The sequence below is a fragment of the Lissotriton helveticus genome, chromosome 11 (assembly GCF_964261635.1).
Source record: "Lissotriton helveticus chromosome 11, aLisHel1.1, whole genome shotgun sequence".
Lineage (NCBI taxonomy): Eukaryota > Metazoa > Chordata > Amphibia > Caudata > Salamandridae > Lissotriton > Lissotriton helveticus.
Genome location: NC_136072.1, coordinates 855,448,616 through 855,469,399, shown reverse-complemented (window position 1 = coordinate 855,469,399; position 20,784 = coordinate 855,448,616).

Here is a 20,784-nt window from a genome sequence, read left to right as displayed (position 1 = left end):
TAAAATTCAGTAATATATTTACCAATTGTGAGTGTAATATTGTTACATGGATGCATATGATATTAGAATGCTCCTTGATTGATAGCTTCTGAGCTACGGTTTGATGAAGTATAGGTCCTGCCTTGTGCCAGCAATACCCTAATGTCCTGTGTATAGGCATTGTTGGACTTCACTCTTTTTGCACAGTTATCCACAAACCTTTTGCCTTTCTGCTGTATTTTTTTCTGACATGTTTTTGTTGGCTGTAGAACTCTGGGCACTTTACTACTGATATTCAGTGCTAAAGTGCATGTGCCTCCTCCTTTAAACATGATATGATATGGTGTACACCTGTTTGGCATATTTAATTTACTTGTAAGTCCCTTGCACAGTGGTATCCCATATATCCAGGGCCTGTAAATTACATGCTACTAATGGGTCTGCAGCACTGCTTGCGCCACCCACATAAGTAGCCTATCAAACCTGACTCAGGTCTCCCACTGCAGGGCCTCCATGCACAGTTTACTGCCACAGTAACTTAGCATTTAAAGTTACTTGCTAAGCCTGAACCTACCCTTTTACTACATATTGGTCTCCCCTAAGGTAGGTCCTAGGTAGCCCTATGGGAAGGGTGCTGTGTGGGTAAAAGGCAGGACATGTGTCTTTATTGTGTGGCATGTCCCGGAGGTGACAGACACCCTATTTCTGTTTTTCACTACAGTGAGTACTGCTCCTCTCATAGATTATCATTTGAAATTCCCTGATATGTTTTGAAGGGAAGCCCTGGCCTGACAAACTCACAAGTCTGTACTTTTACTGCACTTTAATACATTGATTTACACTCACTACAAACCAAACATCTTATTGTAGTTTAGTGAATGGTGCTCATTGTGTTCTCTTCAGTAAGATGAAATGCTGAGCCATGCATGCCAGGATTTCATTTTCAATCCCTCACATGCAGGTTTCCAAGAGACCTACGCAGAAGGTGCCGAACCCACCGAGCTATCTCGTTAGATGTGCCAATAAGAGTGACTGTGATTGCTAGAGTTTCCAATGGGATGATATTTTACCGTGGGAGGTGGAGTCTGAGGCCTGACTGCTGCCAGACAAAGGAGGACAAAATGTGCGGCCAAGAGACTGAATGGTCTTCTGCAGCCTCACCCTCCAGTCCAGAGGCACCAGGAACAAGCATTTGCAATGCAATAGGTCTCGCATTTACTTGAGTTTGAGCTATCGGCATTGTAAATGACAATTACTTTTTTTTATGTTTTGGTTTTTAAAATGTAGGACTCTCTCCTGAGGCGAAAAGCCGGGAGTAGGCCTGTTTGTTTTGCTGTATTTTAAATATTTGAGTGTCACTTCCTTAACTTTGTTGTTTTAACTTGCTTATTCCTCACCTGTTCTGGGCACTTTCTCGCTCTTCAAGTCACCGCGCAGCGGAGCTTATCGCTGACGCGGGACAAGGAAATTGCCGCCAGCAGTGATGCCCTCTTAGGCCACGCCCCTCGCTCGAGAGGCCACGCCCCCAACCACCTCTTTATCTGGCGCTGATGACAAGCGGCCAGACGATAGGATTCTCTCCTGAGGCGAAAAGCCGGGAGTAGGCCTGTTTGTTTTGCTGTATTTTAAATATTTGAGTGTTACTTCCTTAACTTTGTTGTTTTAACTTGCTTACTCCTCACCTGTTCTGGGCACTTTCTCGCTCTTCAAGTCACCGCGCAGCGGAGCTTATCGCTGCCGCAGGACAAGGAAATTGCCGCCAGCAGTGACGCCCTCTTAGGCCACGCCCCTCGCTCGAGAGGCCACGCCCCCAACCACCTCTTTATCTGGCGCTGATGACAAGCGGCCAGACGATAGGACTCTCTCCTGAGGCGAAAAGCCGGGAGTAGGCCTGTTTGTTTTGCTGTATTTTAAATATTTGAGTGTCACTTCCTTAACTTTGTTGTTTTAACTTGCTTACTCCTCACCTGTTCTGGGCACTTTCTCGCTCTTCAAGTCACCGCGCAGCGGAGCTTATCGCTGCCGCGGGACAAGGAAATTGCCGCCAGCAGTGACGCCCTCTTAGGCCACGCCCCTCGCTCGAGAGGCCACGCCCCTCGCTCGAGAGGCCACGCCCCCAACCACCTCTTTATCTGGCGCTGATGACAAGCGGCCAGACGATAGGATTCTCTCCTGAGGCGAAAAGCCGGGAGTAGGCCTGTTTGTTTTGCTGTATTTTAAATATTTGAGTGTCACTTCCTTAACTTTGTTGTTTTAACTTGCTTACTCCTCACCTGTTCTGGGCACTTTCTCGCTCTTCAAGTCACCGCGCAGCGGAGCTTATCGCTGCCGCGGGACAAGGAAATTGCCGCCAGCAGTGACGCCCTCTTAGGCCACGCCCCTCGCTCGATAGGCCACGCCCCCAACCACCTCTTTATCTGGCGCTGATGACAAGCGGCCAGACGATAGGACTCTCTCCTGAGGCGAAAAGCCGGGAGTAGGCCTGTTTGTTTTGCTGTATTTTAAATATTTGAGTGTCACTTCCTTAACTTTGTTGTTTTAACTTGCTTACTCCTCACCTGTTCTGGGCACTTTCTCGCTCTTCAAGTCACCGCACAGCGGAGCTTATCGCTGCCGCGGGACAAGGAAATTGCCGCCAGCAGTGACGCCCTCTTAGGCCACGCCCCTCGCTCAAGAGGCCACGCCCCCAACCACCTCTTTATCTGGCGCTGATGACATGCGGCCAGACGATAGGATTCTCTCCTGAGGCGAAAAGCCGGGAGTAGGCCTGTTTGTTTTGCTGTATTTTAAATATTTGAGTGTCACTTCCTTAACTTTGTTGTTTTAACTTGCTTACTCCTCACCTGTTCTGGGCACTTTCTCGCTCTTCAAGTCACCGCGCAGCGGAGCTTATCGCTGCCGCGGGACAAGGAAATTGCCGCCAGCAGTGACGCCCTCTTAGGCCACGCCCCTCGCTCGAGAGGCCACGCCCTCAACCCTCACTTCCTGTCCCCTATATAATGTGTAACCCTCGTCCGCGCAGCGGACGGGTGCAGCGGGCGCGCCTAAGGCAAGCCCGTCTGCGCCCGTCCGCGCCAGACCGGGCTACGGGACACAGGACACTGCCCTACCTTTATCATACACCGCTGACCAATTGCTCATGTTAAATGCTGATTGGCAATTGAATCAAGCTACTAGGACATACACCCATAAACTGGGCATCGCAGCACCAGGCTCCACCACACACCCTCTCCCTCCCGCTATCACAACTACCACCGCCCTTCTCCTGAACACGAGATCGGCCGTTAAGCACCAGATTGAAATCTACGATCTCTTGGACTCAAAAACTCCAGATCTCTTGTTTCTTACAGAAACCTGGTACAGGCCTGACTCCCTGCCCAGCATCCTTGCTGCCCTCTCCCCTGAATACTCTATACTCCGTGCTGATCGACCTGCTGGCAGAGCAGGAGGTGGAGTAGCTTTGATTGCTCGCAGGGAATTCAACTTCCAGATTCCGGCCTCGCCTACACTACCATCTGCTGACTGTCTCGTAGTGCACTCCACCTATCTCAAGACACCGATCACATGTGTACTAACCTATCGACCTCCCCAACCGTCCCCTGACTTTCTCCCTGCCCTTCAAAATCTTCTGGCCACCCTGGTAATTAACAATGCCTCTGTCTTAGTTCTGGGTGATTTTAATTATTGGCCTAAGGACCCCGCCGAGGACTCTTCCTCCAAAGACTTTACCCAGTCACTCTCTAGCTTCAACTTTACCCAACATGTTCAAAGCCCCACCCAATACCGGTGGCCACATCTTGGACCAGATTTGGACGCTTAATATCCCTACCTCTTCCCTTATTGTTTCGCCTTGTCCCTGGTCGTATCATTCTTTCCTTACCTTCTCCATGGACCTGAACCTCAACACTCTGCCCCCAGCTCCTAAAAATATCCGGGCTAGGAACTGGAACAAGGTTGACATCACCTCCCTCTGCAACTCACTTTCAGCCTCCTGCCCTGATATCATGGGATTAGACCCCCTCTCCCAGACCGCCGCACTTGATCACTGGCTCATCACCGCCTGTGATCCGGTGGCCCCCCTGAAGCGCATGGTTATTAACCGTTCCCATCAGGCCAACAAATGGTTCAGCCCGGACCTCAAAGCCATGAAATTGAAGGTCAGACAGGCCGAACGTGCCTGGCGCCGTGCCTACTCACCCTCTAGCCGGCAACACTTCATCACGACACTCAAAGAATATAAAACCTCCATACTCACGGCAAAAACTGACTATTTCTCTGGACGCATCTTAGCGGCCGACTGCCAATCCCGGGTAATCTTCTCCACTGTGCACGAGCTGGCTGCCTCGGACAGAACCTCACCCAAAATCCCTCCTTCCCAGGCACTATGCGACTTACTCAATGACTTTTTCATTGATAAAATAACTCTCATTAAAGCCAACATTCTGCCCCCCCTCCCTTCTATCACCTTTCCTCAACCTTAGTTTTCTCACTTCCATTCCCTCACTCACCAGAGAACTGTTGCTTCCCCTACTCAGCCGAGTCAAATCGGGCTCCCCTGCCGACATTGCCCCGGCACGCATCCTTAGCCAGCTTTTTCTGGCGTGCCCCTCTCCGGTTTTGGCCCTTCTGAATAATTGCTTTGCATCAGGCTCTGTCCCGGCTCCCTTTAAGTCAGCCACAATCCTCCCAATACTGAAAAAACCTGGAGTGGATCCCTCCTGCCCCGCAAACTATCGTCCCATATCCCTCCTCCCCTATGTGGGAAAAATAGCAGAGTCCCATGCCACCCAGGTGCTCAGCTCCTTTATCGAAAGTAGTAGCTATCTTGCACCGTGCCAGGCGGGCTTTCGCCCCCGGCATTCCACAGAAAAGGTAGTCATTTCAGTAATGGACCAACTTAGGGAGGGCCTAGATACCAACATCCCCCAAGCCCTGGTCCTATTAGACCTATCCGCCGCCTTTGACACGGTTGACCATTCTATTCTTCTGTCCCGTGTCAAGGCGGCGGGCATAAGGGGCCAGGCTCTCGCCTGGATAGGCTCTTTCTTGAAGGGACGCACTCAGGCGGTCCACCTGGCCGAATTTTCAGCCTCTCCCAGGAAAGTGGACTGCGGGGTTCCCCAGGGCTCTTCCCTATCCCCCCTCCTGTTCAACCTTTATATTTTTCCTCTTATTTTTGCACTCCAACAAATGGAGGTCACAGTATATAACTATGCTGATGACCTCCAGCTTATTTTTAATTTTTCCTCCCCCTCTTCTGCTGCTCTTAACTTCCAGACGGTCCTTCTGTTTATCCGTGGTTGGATGAACGCAAATCACCTCAGACTCAACCCGGACAAGACAGAACTGATCTTGACCGGGGGCAGCGACAACCCTTGGACACCCTTTTTTTGGCCTGTTTCTTTTGGTCCCGCCCCCACCCCCTCCCATTCGGTAAAACCCTTGGGATTATGCTTAACCATCAGCTGACACTTCACACCCACATTAGTTCTGTTGTTTCTTCCTCCTTTTTTACGTTACGCATCATTAGGAAAGTCTCTCGGTTCTTCTCATCCTCCGCCTTGAAATTGATTGTTATGGCCATGATTTTATCCAAAATCGACTATGGTAACATCATTTATAATGGCGCACCGGCCTATGCACTCCATCGCCTCCAGCTGGTGCAGAACCAGGCGGCTTTTTTTTCTCAGTTGAATTCCTACAGCGCCATGAAACTGCCAAGTGAACGCGCGCTTACAAATAGCTCAAAATTCAAATTCAAGAGACCTACGCAGAAGGTGTCGAACCCACCGAGCTATCTCGTTAGATGTGCCAATAAGAGTGACTGTGATTGCTGGAGTTTCCAATGGGATGATATTTTACCGTGGGAGGTGGAGTCTGAGGCCTGACTGCTGCCAGACAAAGGAGGACAAAATGTGCGGCCAAGAGACTGAATGGTCTTCTGCAGCCTCACCCTCCAGTCCAGAGGCAGCAGGAACAAGCATTTGCAATGCAATAGGTCTCGCATTTACTTGAGTTTGAGCTATCGGCATTGTAAATGACAATTACTTTTTTTATGTTTTGGTTTTTAAAATGTAAATAAAAGGCATTGTCATTTACAATGCCATTAGCTTAAACTTGCGTGAATGTGAGACCTATTGCATTGCAAATGCTTGTTGATTGGGTATCATGGCTGGGAGCTGTCTGGAGCTTCACACATAGATTTAAATGCAACGGAGGGGAAACAAAGGCACACAGCTTGTTATCACTTCAAAGGTACTTAAGAGAGAAGTTGTTGTGATGTCACATGCCGTGATGTCACTTGCAATCTGCCTAACTTGTTCAGTACCCCCGCTTCTATTTTTAGGACTGGTGCCCTGAGTGTAAGTGTATCAACGTCGTCCCTACAGTAGAGTATGGGAGTGTTTATCGAGAGATGGTTGTGTTTATTATGCACATCTAAGGGAAAGGATAACCTCATACTTGGCATCCTTACCGGTACTAAATCACGGTTTTCTCGCAGAGGGACAGTGACTGACTTAGACCTATCATTCTGTCATATGGGGAAGGACATATTAGAACAGCTATTTCTGAAACAATATGTAGTCAGATAAGGTTATCACTAGGGCTAGGTATGAGTGCGGGTGGCAGTTCCGATCCCCAATTTTAGTGTTATATATTTTGTGACATTCCGCTATCTTAATGTCTGTCGTCACTCCTGTTGTAAATATGTTAATATCCAGAGAGCCCCTGTAGCCGGCAAGAAAGTCTATCCTGGACCAGTGCTTCATCAGCGACCCTGCCAGGAATATTTTTCTTCAATAAAGACCTAACCATTGCACCTTGCTTACTTGTTAAGTCACCTGACCATTCAAATTCTCACAGCACCAGAGAGACAATAGCGAACGAGATTCTTTTCTGTGGCGTCACTCGACCAAAAGTTTAATATTTTCGTGTGTTAGTTTTAGGGTTTCATGTCTAGGCTTCAATTAGAGGAGGAAAATTTAGTGTATATAACCTTTCTGAGTGTTTGGTGTAACTGTATCCAATCTCCAAATGTTTGGGATCAAAATAAACAGTTGTTCGACAAATGTCCTCCTATTCAAAATATTTGAACTTTCCCGCATATCTAAGGTGTTTTGATTTGCGTCGTGTATTCATAATAAACTCCTGTTTTTAGAGTTAAATACAACATGTGAGTATAATCCCACACATGTAACGTTTGTAGGTGCTATATAAATACAGATCCTGTTGACTGACTCTCTCAGGGGCAGGCTCTCCCATCCAGACACAGCTAGCAGCAGTCCCTAGTCCCAGCAAGTACTGTGGCCGCCACCGGAAACTGCAAAATGCTGCGTGCGGGCTCGAAAAACACACTCACCCTACTAACGCGAAAACCACGGCCGCCACTACCAGGTAGTTGGTCTGGTAGTAAAGCAGGTTGCTGAGCACCCGGTTGTTCCATTTCGAGACGTCCTTGAAATCTGGCCGGGCGAAGCGGTCGGATCCAGGGAAGAAGTCATCCCAAGCGCGCAGCGGAGCCACCTGCACGTCCATGTTTCCCCCCTGGCTGTGCTGACAGACTGTAATGGATAGATTATTTTTGCGTTTCGCGTCAGTGGTATGACTAAAAGCAAAGGCGGGATGTCAACATTTACGCACTGCACGCTCTTTCACATCTGGATGTTAGCACAGTGGCTAACTATCGATTGCACTATGATTTATTCCTAGGCAGGCTTCTGCCACAAAATCAACAAGCAGTGAGCGTGCACATCCCGAAACCGAAAGTTCGGGAGCGTCACGCCTGTGGTGGGGCGGGACTTCCGTCGTCTACGGGAAGCCCGCGCCCACGGAGTGGCTGGCCCAGAGGAGCAGTGGTGACGCGGGACTCCCATGCCCGAGGGAGAACACCGCGGAGGCTGCAGAAGTCAGGAGTGGCTGCTGAGGCTGCCGATGCGGTGAGTGGGGCTTAGTTGTATGGGAGCGGTGGGGGGGGGCGGCGGGGGGAGGCGGTGGTGTGTGTGTGTGTATGTGTGTGTGTGGTACAAGTGTGTGCACGCGTGTGTGTCTCTATGTGTGCGCTCGCGTGTGTGTGTGTGTGTGTGTGCGTGCGTGTGTGTTACTGCATGCAAGCCTAAATTAACGCGCACCAAGGGAAAGGGAAAGCAGGGGCTATGTGTGCGTGTATCTGTAAGCACGTCCTGTGCAAGCGCGTCTTAGAAGTGCGTCCACAGACCCCAATCGGCGCGTGCCCCGGTCTGTACCACTTGGCAGGCAAGTCCATAACAATAGATCTCGCTGGCGACAGCGCTTTCGCGCTGCACCGCCAGGCGAGACCTAAAAAGGAGTAAGTGTGCTGTCTCTCACTCCTGCCAAGTCACAGCCCATGAGTTTTGTCAATGCCATGTTTAGAATCATATCCCTCCTGAGGCACAGCCGGGAGATTGTATTTTTTTTGTGTGTTAACGCTTTGTTGCTTTTAAAAACTTGAAAATTGTTACTTTTAAACTGCACGTTCCTCCTTACCCCTACACACGAATACTGTGTGCAGGCTCTTGTCCCTGACGAAAAGGAGTGCTGGGAAGGCTACAGGTACTGCTCTGTGGAAAGCCCATTTTCCCCGCCCGGAGCAGGACACGCCCACTCCGAGGCCACGCCCCCTAACAGAACGCATAAATAGCGCGCTGAGTCACTAGTGCGCCGGTTAATCATATCCCTCCTGAGGCACAGCCGGGAGATTGTATTTTATTTTGTGTGTTAACGCTTTGTTGCTTTTAAAAAACTTGAAAATTGTTACTTTTAACCTGCACGTTCCTCCTTACCCCTACACACGAATACTGTGTGCAGGCTCTTGTCCCTGACGAAAACGAGCGCTGGGAAGGCTACAGGTACTGCTCTGTGGAAAGCCCATTTTCCCCGCCCGGAGCAGGACACGCCCACTCCGAGGCCACGCCCCCTAACAGAACGCATAAATAGCGCGCTGAGTCACTAGTGCGCCGGTTAATCATATCCCTCCTGAGGCACAGCCGGGAGATTGTATTTTTTTTGTGTCAGTCAGTCAGTCAATTATCTTTATTCGATTATTAAACATCATAAAAGAACGAGCATTAATACATAGCAACATTTCATCGGAACAATACAGTCAATATTTAAAAACTCTAAAATCACAATGTATAAAATGGGTTATGCAAAAATGTTAAGAATATTAAAATCAGTGAGATAAAAACAAAGGGTGATCAATATTCAGGAATAAGGTGCCTAGTTCTTGTGCGATGCTTATTTATGCGTGCTCCTGCAACTAAAAAACTAGCAACATGAAAAGCTACTCTTACATTAGGAAGGAGTTGCAGGAACATCAAAGCTGGTTTTACCTGAGTAAAACCCAAATTGCACAAAATTGGACGCAAATATCTTTTTCTAATCTCAGTATAATGGCCGCAGAACATGGTAAAGTGAATCGTGTCCTGGGTGGAAAAGTGATCACAATCACATGGTTCAGCATTATCGGGTCTATTCCATATTTTAAAATTGCCCAGAATGAAGTGAATCAAATCAAAACGAAATCTCGTTAGAAGGAAACGGTGGTATGGTTTAGTTACCAGGAAAAGATATGGTTCCATTCCTGGGACAGATGTCAACATACAATGCTTCCTAACCATGGGTTTATTTAGCTCTGTGGCTTCCCTCTCCATAACATATAAATTTGTCAGGGTATTTTTACTATTTTTAGATCTTCCTGCTTTATCAGATGTGGAGATGAGAAAAGCTCTGGTCGGCCGGCTAAAATTAGCTGCATATGAACATATTTTACCCACGGAATATTTTGGGCTCTATCCAGGGCTAAACAATCTTTTAAGATGATATGATTTAATGTAAGCTCCTGGTTAAGCCAAATTTTCATCCATCCAATAACTGGGGCTAGTTTTAAAATGTCGGTTATATAGCCCAATCCAAGCTCTGTATGTATTGCATAGGTGGAAGTCGATTGGGGGACAGAAAGCAGAGTTCTCAGAAATTTGTTTTCTACTTTCTGGATTTTGTCATGATTAGTGTACCCCCAAATAACAGAACCGTATTGGGCAACAGACAAGCATTTTGCTTTATAGACCTTTATAATGCATTCCATGGGGCGGGCTCCAAGTTTTTTAGCAAAGCCAAGCAACCCGGCTGCCGCTCTTGCCACAGCGTTGCTTTTGACGGCATCCTGGGGGCCCCACGTGCCCTTTTCATCAAAGGTCACCCCTAAATATGGAAATGATGGAACTCTCCTGACCTCTTTCCCAGCACAAAAAAATGTTTTCGACTTTCTTTTCCTGCCTGCAGCTCCTACAATCATTACATGAGATTTATCTGTGTTGGTTTTCATGTCCAACAAGGACATGAAATCCCCAAAAGATGAAAGGAGTTTATTTAGTGCCACTCCGGAGCGTGCCAAGAGGACTGCATCGTCCGCGTACAGGAGGACAGGTATCTTTGTCTCACCTGCACGCGGGATGTCGGTATGGGATGCTGCCAAGACTGCCTCAAGATCGTTTATATAAAGAGTAAAGAGGAGGGGGGCAAGGATGCACCCTTGCCTAACCCCCCTCTCTGACTTAAAGTGGCAAGTGCATCTTCCTTCCCTGGTCACTCTGACCGAGGTCATAAGGTCCCTATGTAACTCGGCCAGGTAACCGACCAAAGGGGGTCAATGCCCATGGTCAAAAGGACCCTCCACAGCTTAGCCCTGTTGACCAGGTCAAAGGCTGAGGAGAGGTCCATAAAGGCCATGTACAGAGAACCACCCTTGGCGATTGCATATTTATTTATGATCAGTTCTAGGTTTAGGCACTGATCTAAAGTTCCTCTTTTGGCTCTAAAACCATATTGTGCATTTGATAGGACACCCTTCCCTTCTAAAAGCTGAGTCAGTCTTCCTAAAAGGACTCTTCCCAAGATTTTAACGCTCGAATCAATGAGAGAGATTCGCCTATAACAGGCCGGGTCTGTTCTCTGCCCTTTTTTAAAAATCGGTATTATCGTGGACTTGGCCCAACTAGTAGGAAAGATGAAATCCCTTGTAGCATTAAAAATATTTGTAAGAATTTTGGCACTTAGTTCAGGGGCGCTCTTAAAGAAATCTGCGGGAACCCCATCGGGCCCCGGTGCCTTTTTATAGAGTGTGTCATTAATAGCTTTTTTCACCTCCTCTAAACTAAAAGGAGAGATGGTAGTTACTGCTTGTGTGAATTGCATCTCACAGCCTGGAGTAATATCAGAACAGCTATAGATGTTACTGAAATGTGTGACCCACTGTTCGTCAGGTATGATGCAGTCTGCTCTCTGATTCTCTAGTCCCACGAAGTATGGATGGTTTATTATTGCCCAAAATCTAGCGCTATCTCTCAGTATATCAGGCGACAGTAAGTCATTCCAGGCCTCCTTTTTAATCTCAGATTTCCTCATCCTGATAGCATAGCTGTATTGTTTCCTCAGTGGTGCTATCTGCTCTTTGTCTCTGGGTTTATTTTTTAGAGCATTTAGGAGGGTTGAGTGAGCCTTGGAACAATTTGAGTCAAACCATTTGGGGCCCCTGAGCATATTAGGCTTTTTCTTTACGGTCAGGTCTAGATTGACCTGACGGCAGATAACATTAAAAGCCTCTATCATGGTAGAACCAGAGTTATTATTATCCAAGCAAATGGCAACCTCCCCCTCAACTTTAGCCAGAGTATCCTGTAAAAAGGTGATTGGGGTTACTTGGTCCCATTCCAGTCTGCGATTCTGATCTCTCAGGACTAATTCCGTCACACATAGAGCATCAATCTCCCTTTTTTCCCAAAACTCCCTGTGATACGATCTCTAAAATTACAGGATTATGATCGCTAAAAACTGTAGTTTCTACCTTATAATTAATAACTTCAGGCAGAATACTAGAAGATAAAAAGATATAATCTACAATTGTACCTGTGTTGTTGCCCACGTATGTTGGTAACCTCGGGCCTGTGGGGCAACTATTAGATTCATAGAAATTAAAAGTTGCTAGGAGCGATTCCAGAGCCTCTCCACGTAATGAGTGTTCGAAATGCGGTGTAGAGGAATAGGGGGAAAATTCCTCGTGTTCCACATGGCAATCCACATGGCATGGATGGATGTTGAAGTCGCCCAAAAGGATCACCTCATACCCATGGGCACTATTCTCACTGTGGGTAGACAGGAATTCCTCTAGATTTACCAAATGCTCATTTGGAGTTTGACTGACGGGAGAATTATAAAAATTAACAAATAATCTGGGCTGAGAATTTGGTGTAGTTAGTTCAACCGCTAAGACGTTTATTGAATTAGTTTTAATCTGTCTTGGCTTTCCTTGAATATCTAGTGAGATGTATATAGCCAAGCCCCCCTTTGCCCTTCCTGCTTTACTAGGATCTGCCGGTACAGTGAAGTGGGAAAAGCCGTCCAGAGCCAGTCTGTCTGACGTTTCCCAGGTTTCTTGAAAGGCAAGAACATCGTTGGATCTAATTATCTCCAGCCAGTTCTTGTCGTTGTATTTGGCTCTAAGGCCAGCGATATTCCAGCTCATAATTCTACAGACCCTAATGCCTGCAGAGTTCCGAACTAATGAACTGGAAGCAGGCTGAAGACCCTCACCATTATTGTCTTGTCTAGGGGAGAGTCAATCGTTCTGGTCCATGAAGGATAACGGGGCATAGCGATTAAACAGTTGAAGGGATTCTGCAAAAGGATTGTGCTGTACTAAATGGGAATGATGGACTGCTACGTTATGCCTTGAGTCCTGCCCCCATCTAAAGTTTGAATCCCAATTTCTATCCCACCCTGGCGCGGGAGTCCTTGGGTAGGTAACATTCTGCTGTTCACCATAAAAAAACTTTAGGGTTAAGGGAACAACAGTACCCTGTCTGCGTTGGGGAGGGAATAAGTTAGCAAGAATATTGGGAAGGACGTCTTGATTTAAAAAGCTCACTGCCACGCAGTCCCCTTTAAACTTTTTCGGCCGGTTTCCCAACCAGGGGACCCTAGTTGCTGACTTAATTACGCTTGCCAGATGATGCTTTCCCCCTGGTGCTAGCCGCATGTTACTGGTTAACCAGTGTAAGGTCTTACTTGTGAGAGAAGTGGAGCTTTCCGCTGTTCCCCCTTCCAGAGGAGGGACATTTGCTAAAACTAAAACCACCGGCGTGGCTTCCACTATAAATTGTAGGGGCTCCATTGAGTGAACTTGTACTAGGGGGATGGTGACGGAAGGGGTTCTATCTGTTGGAATGTTGACTAATAGAGAACCCTCGCTGTTAGCAGTCAATGTTGAGGGATGAGGTGGTGAATTCTCTACTGGCAACTGGTTACCTGCGCCATCACTTACAACCTCTCTAACAACATTTCCCCCTGTGTTATTGCTCAAATTTGTAACCAACATAGTTAGATTTTCGACCCCACCTGCAACCTTAGTATGAAGACCACCCAACTTTTTAATCTCCGCTTGCAATTTGTCAATTTTTGATATTAGGGGTTTAATAATAGCGTTGATTTTTAATTCAAGAAAATCAGCAATTCTTTCAAAAAATGCATCCTCAGATGTATGATTTGATTTGTCCTCCACAGTATTCACTTGCTTTGACTTTGGGGTAATGGCCCTCTTCCTTCTTATCCCCGATCGTGGTCCGCCCTGCTTTGGTGGGTTTTTGGTACATAAACGTCTTGGCCTGGTGGCACGTCGTTTGGGCGACTGCTCGTCAGATGAGACACGAGTCTGTTTCTCCTGATCGGAGTCAATGTCAGTGTCGCTCTCAGCCTCTACATTGGGTACCTCAGAGGCCGGGGCTACGTTAACAGATGTGCCACTTGTTCCTTGAGAAATAGGGCCGCTAGTTATGACCTCGTGATCAGCTTCCTGCAGTATGGTATCTTCAATCAGAATAGATGCGGAGGGGGACAGACATCGTAAGTCTGGGGATTGGCTCAACCCCAGAGAATTCCTCCTCTACGTATTAATTTTTTTAACAGTTTGGACAAGGTAATTGTCAAGAGTGTTTAGCGGGGCTTCCTTAGGTTTTGTAGACATATTTACGATATACACACAAGCTCACTTTTGTACAATTATAGTGTCAGGTAGCAGAATCTTAAAACGATAAGTCTTACTTGGGGTAAGGGGCGCACAAATATTTCCTGCAGCGTTTCTGGCCCTGTCCCTGCCTCCTCCTGCCGATGAGGGCCGTAGAGGGCCCGCCCTTTACCCGGGCTTAGCCCCGGGCGTCCCGCTCGCGTCCCGCGAGGCGGGTCGTTGCGCCGCTTATGAGCGCCTCCTGGCGCTCTCTCGGTGTCAGAAAGCGCGCCGCCGCGTAGGCTGCCGGGAGTTGTGGTCCCGGAGCGGCGGCGCGTGTAGTCAGCTGCGGTTTGACTCCTGGCGGTGGCGGCGTGCTACAGGATGCCTGTTTGCCTCTGGATGACTCTTGGCGGTTGCAGCAACTTGCAGGTAAGTGCTGTTCCTTTTTTCGTGCTCTCCCCCGCTCTGCCGATCGTTGCGCCGCTTATGAGCGCCTCCTGGCGCTCTCTCGGTGTCAGAAAGCGCGCCGCCGCGTAGGCTGCCGGGAGTTGTGGTCCCGGAGCGGCGGCGCGTGTAGTCAGCTGCGGTTTGACTCCTGGCGGTGGCGGCGTGCTACAGGATGCCTGTTTGCCTCTGGATGACTCTTGGCGGTGGCGGCAACTTGCAGGTAAGTGCTGTTCCTTTTTTCGTGCTCTCCCCCTATTTTTTTTGTGTGTTAACGCTTTGTTGCTTATAAAAACTTGAAAATTGTTACTTTTAAACTGCACGTTCCTCCTTACCCCTACACACGAATACTGTGTGCAGGCTCTTGTCCCTGACGAAAATGAGCGCTGGGAAGGCTACAGGTACTGCTCTGTGGAAAGCCCATTTTCCCCGCCCGGAGCAGGACACGCCCACTCCGAGGCCACGCCCCCTAACAGAACGCATAAATAGCGCGCTGAGTCACTAGTGCGCCGGTTAATCATATCCCTCCTGAGGCACAGCCGGGAGATTGTATTTTTTTTGTGTGTTAACGCTTTGTTGCTTTTAAAAACTTGAAAATTGTTACTTTTAAACTGCACGTTCCTCCTTACCCCTACACACGAATACTGTGTGCAGGCTCTTGTCCCTGACGAAAACGAGCGCTGGGAAGGCTACAGGTACTGCTCTGTGGAAAGCCCATTTTCCCCGCCCGGAGCAGGACACGCCCACTCCGAGGCCACGCCCCCTAGCAAATCTTAGCCCATAAGAATGTGCATGTACAGGAAGCGCAGCGGACGAGCGCAGCGGGCGCGACGATTGCGCGCCGAAGGCGCGCATAAGGCAAGCTCGTCTGCGCTCGTCCGCGCCGAGACCGGGCCTCGGGCCACCCCCCTTACCCCCCAACGGCCAGCACTTTTACGCTACTCGCCAGACTGCCTTTATCAACTAAGGCCCCCGGTTACCTCATGCCCGTGGCACTCCCTCCAAGCCACAGACCTTCCTCCTATCTGCCCTACCTGTTCTGCGCCTCTTAAACCTTGCCTGCGCACAACAGCTACACAGGTTTTTAAAATGCTCTTGCTAAACTGCCGCTCGTTGCCCAAGCACAGCACAGAAATGGCCATATTGATAGAAGAGCACACCCCGGACCTGCTCTTCCTTACGGAAACCTGGCTTACCAGGGACTCCAATCCAGCGATAGTTGTGTCCCTCCCCACCGGATATCAAATATCTCGGCAAGACCGGCCAAAAGGGAGAGGAGGAGGCCTTGCCATCATTCACAAGGAGCAATACCTCTGTCGTCTCTCCCCGGAGACCATCTCAGACTGCGAGAGCATGGACTTTAACATCAACCTCTCACCTAACATCTGCTTCGCAGGCACTCTCATTTATCGTCCGCCCGGCCCTCCGAACCAATTTCTTCTATCCCTCCCATCGAATGTAGCCAGTAGAGTCAGCACCTCCTCTAGTTATACTGTGTTGGGTGACTTGAACCTACATTTCGACTCCCCTTCAAACCGTTCAGCTGCTATCCTACTAGATGACCTAGCAGCTCCACAACTGACTCAACGCGTCCCCACCCCCACTCACGAAAAAGGTCATTTATTAGATCCAATTTTCTCAAACTGTTCTGAGATCTCAGTGGGCCCAGGCATTACCCTACCATGAACGGACCATTTTTTAATCCCCTTTAAATGGACCACACTTAAACCCGCTCCCTCAGCTCCCACCGTCAAACTTAGGCGTGCCTGGGCACGCCTTGAGGTGGATAAGTGGTGCACAAAACTGGCCAGCTCACAACCAGAAATCCAGGATGATCCCGCCTTAGCAAACCAGGCTTATAGCAACTGGATCTCCCAAACTCTTGACTGTACGCTCCCAATGAGCAAGACTGTACTGAAGCGGCCTCAAAAAAGCGCCCCGTGGTACACCCAATCCCTCAGAGAAAAAAAGCGTCTCTGTAGAAGAGCGGAAAGACGCTGGCGCTTAGATAAATCGGTAGACAACAAAACTCGGTATCGTGAAACTGTAAATGAGTACAAATCTCAAATAAAAACAGCACAATCAACGTACTTCGCCGAAAAGATTCTGAATGCTAGTTCCAAACCTAAAGAGATATTTCAAATCATTAAAAAGCTAACCAACCCATCTCCTGCGGTGCATGTAGAGAAATCGGTCACCCAGTGCGATGACATCGCCGAGTTTTTCTACCAGAAAATAAACAAGATCTATTCATCTTTCTCTTCTACAAACACCGACTTGCCCACTCAACCTAACATCCCCTCCAGCCTGCCGCCTCTCCCTATCCCCTACAATTTATCTCACTTCCCCCCACTAGACCCTTCCACTTTAGAATCACTGGCTCTCAGTGTTAAATCAGGTTCCCCGTCCGACCCTGCCCCCCCTGACATCCTAATGGCAGCATCCCACACTACCTTGCCTGTCATCAGAGAGGTTTTAAACTCCTCCATCTCCTCTGGCACTGTCCCCCCCGAGTGGAAACAGGCCATGGTTAGGTCTCTGATCAAAAAACCCAATCTGGACCCGTCTGATCTGGCGAACTATCGCCCTATTTCTCGTCTCCCTTGGCTGAGCAAGGTCCTGGAGAAATATGTGAACCAACAGCTGGTGGCCTATCTAGAGGACCACCATATACTAGATCCCACTCAGACGGGTTTCAGACCCAAGCACGGGACAGAGACCGCCCTCCTCATGGTCGTAGAGGAAGCGAGAAAAATCTTGGATCAGGGAGGATCAGTGGCAGTGATCCTCCTTGATCTAAGCGCGGCTTTTGACACAGTGTGTCGTGACACCTTACTGAGCCGCCTGTCCAGTGTGGGGATTAAGGATGGAGCCTGGACATGGTTTGAATCCTTTCTGAGGAACAGGTCTTTCAGGGTTTTTGACGGCGATTCAGCTTCCTCCAGTAGACCCCTAAATTGTGGAGTTCCTCAGGGCTCCTCTCTGAGCCCGGCTCTGTTCAACCTATACATGAGGCCACTGGCTAGTGTCGTCCGCCCTTTTGGAATTAACATCATCTCATATGCGGACGACACACAGCTGGTGGTCTCACCGTCGCAAGAGTCATCTCGAACAGCGCCAGGTGGGCTCAGAGATTGCCTAGAGGAAGTGAGGAGCTGGATGACGTCATCAGCCCTGAAACTGAACGGAGATAAAACTGAGCTAATGCTCCTAGGACCCTCAGAACCAGCTTTTCCCCCCTCCCTATGGCCCCCCAGCCATGGGCCACCGCCAACCCTAAAAAACGCCATCAAAAGCCTTGGGGTATGGCTGGATAGTTCACTTTCCTTCAATAGCCAAGCCACTAAACTTTCAGCCACATGTTTCTCCATTCTGAGGGTACTAAATAAAATCTTCCCCATCCTCCCCCTGGAAGCAAAACAGGCAGCCATCCAAGGACTCATCCACTCCCGGCTCGATTTTAACAACGCACTCTACCTGGGTGCACCTGAATATACCCTTCGAAGGCTGCAAACTGTTCAGAACAGCGCTGCCCGCCTCTTACTTAAAATCCCCCACAGACACTCAGTTAGGACCGGCCTAATAAGCCTCCACTGGTTACCGGTCCGGCAGAGGGTTTTGTTCAAGGCGCTATGTACAGCCCACCAAGCCTTCTGGAACATGGGTCCTATCATTACCCGTAATCTGATCAGTCAGTACATCCCGAAGCGGAATCTCCGTTCTAGCCAGACCCTCTTGGCAGTTGTTCCAAGAATAAAGAGATCTAGAACCGGCGGAAGAACGTTCATGTACAACGCAGCAAAGGCCTGGAACGCCCTACCACTTCATCTTAGAGCCACCCAGAACCTTAATATATTCCGCAAACAACTGAAGACCCATCTCTTCATTACTGCTTGTTAATTCCGCTATCTTCCTGTCTCCCTTCCCTGTGCACTGTAGGGTTACGATTTTCCTAGCGCTTGGACGCCCTCGGGCAACAACTGCGCTCTACAAATCCCCAAGTTTACAAGTTTACAAGAATGCATTCGAGTTCTTAAATAGCGCACACAAGATGTACAATCAAAGTGATAAGTAGGGGCAGGCCAGAACACCTCAGTCATCTAGGGTGGAGCGGAACTCCGCGGAATTCCACAGAATTTTTAGCAACTCCATGGAATTCCACAAAGTGCAACTCTGCTAACTCCGTCCGCCCCTACTTTTGACAATTGCCCAGTTGGCAAAGTGATTATTTGATTATGTAGTAGTGGTCTATATTTATATGCAATACAGGAATGTATTTATTGTATAATATTGTGTGGAGTCTCTTTTGTGGTGTATTTATTGTGTCACTGGTGTGAGTGTGTTGCGCAAACGCTTTACACACTGGCTCTTGGATAAGCCTGACTGCTCATGCCAAGCTACCAAGAGAGTGACCAGGCATTATCTTGGGTGTGTAACTTCCTTACTCTGACTAGAGTGGTGGGTTCTGCCTGGCTTAGGTGCATAACCTAGCCAACCTGAAACCCCAATCCAGTAGCCTTGCTGAGGAAGGCACATGAAATAAATGTATCCAGTCATGCACACCATTATATAGTTTTTGTTCATTAATCACCAGGTCAATAATTGCTTAATATTGGTGAGAAGACACTGCATCGATGCATTAGACCAAATAAATGGAAAAAAAATTGAACATGGAAGACAAATTTTCTAATAGAAATAGTCGTCATGACAAATTCCCATGGTTCAGGGAGTCCAGTAAGGTTGCTATAGCCTCTTTCTATGACATAGTTATAATTTAGTAGGTGGATGTTTCTGAAGATGATTTTGGAGATTGAATATTGAATTGATCAGTTATTTTTGTGATTCCAACCTATTTATGATGTATTTATTTATACTGACAGAAAGATTGGTGCATTTTGTTTCATTATAATCACCTTTCCAGAAAATACAGGATTAGAAGGGCACTGAACCACTATTTACAGTGCCTGAGGAACTTTTGATTGGATTTTCCTGTCATCCATCTGCGTAGGAAGTGGCATCACTGGATTTCCCATGATCCATCTGCACAGGAAGTGACAGTACTGGATTTCGCATGATCCATCTGGGTTCCCACCAAAACTGTCTTAAAATTAAGAAGCAGAGTTAGAGGATCCATTTCTTGCCATCCACTGGTTTCCTGCCAAAACGGTCTTCACTTAATGGAGACTGCAGTGTGGACATGTGCAGCGGGTTGTCTACTGGCATGCCCAAGGTACCCCAAATGCGAGACCATCCTCACTTTTCTGAACTCTGCTAGTGCCTGGACCCCTGGTCTTCCTTCTACCAACTTCCCCACATTGCTACTCCACCATAACACTCCACGCCCTGAGCCTCAGTTGCATCTGCCAGAGCTGCTGCAGATATGACTAACACTGAAGGTGCATTCTCCTGTGCCACCTGCCATTGCATATGCATCCTTCCCAAGCCCACCTCACTCCCCCCACACAACACACTCCCAACACAATGAACACACCCAAAGTGGAAATGCTATAATCTTCAAAGAAGCCATCCAATGCTCTACCACCTCAGAAAGCACCACCAGCAACATGGAACACTTGACCTTCAAACTTCTCACCACTACCAACTACAACCTGAGCTTCACCCTCATTAACCGCCCTCCCAGACCACACACTAACTTCGGCAGCACCACTGCAGACTTCGTCACCCACCGGATCCTCGGCTCCAGCCCCTTCATCATCCGAGACCTCAACTACCACTTGGAAGACATCACCAATGCCAACTTAACCAATCTCCTCAAGGATGTGTCCAACTTTAGACTCATTCAGCAAGTGGAAGGGTTAAGTTACTGAATGACTTCCGGACCCCATCTTCACCAGCTTCAGCAACATCACATCAGACAAGCCCTCAACAATCACCTCACCCATCCCCAACCTCATCAACTTCATCACACCCATCCTAGATCACTGCAGAAACACTATCGCCAAATCTTCACAATAGGACTGGAATACGATCTCAGTAGCATCTTATCTTTGGGATTCCTACACCACCAGCATCAACACAACAACAACCTCCGCAAATTCATCTCTATCTTCAACACCTGAATCACCGCCATTGTAGATACCCTGCCTCCTTTCGAAGCCAACAAAGCCAGGAGAACCAGACTACAACCAATCTAGTTTAAACAAAATAGAATCCACTCAGAAGGTGGTAGTGATCCCTAAAGTGATGGGGAGCACACAGTGTTGTTTAAATACCCCTCACACACCAACAGGTCCCTTGGTGTCATGCTTCATCATCGGGGCCTTCGCATCCCTCTACGGGATGCGGCGTGCTGCGACTCACGGATACGTAGGAGCACTGAT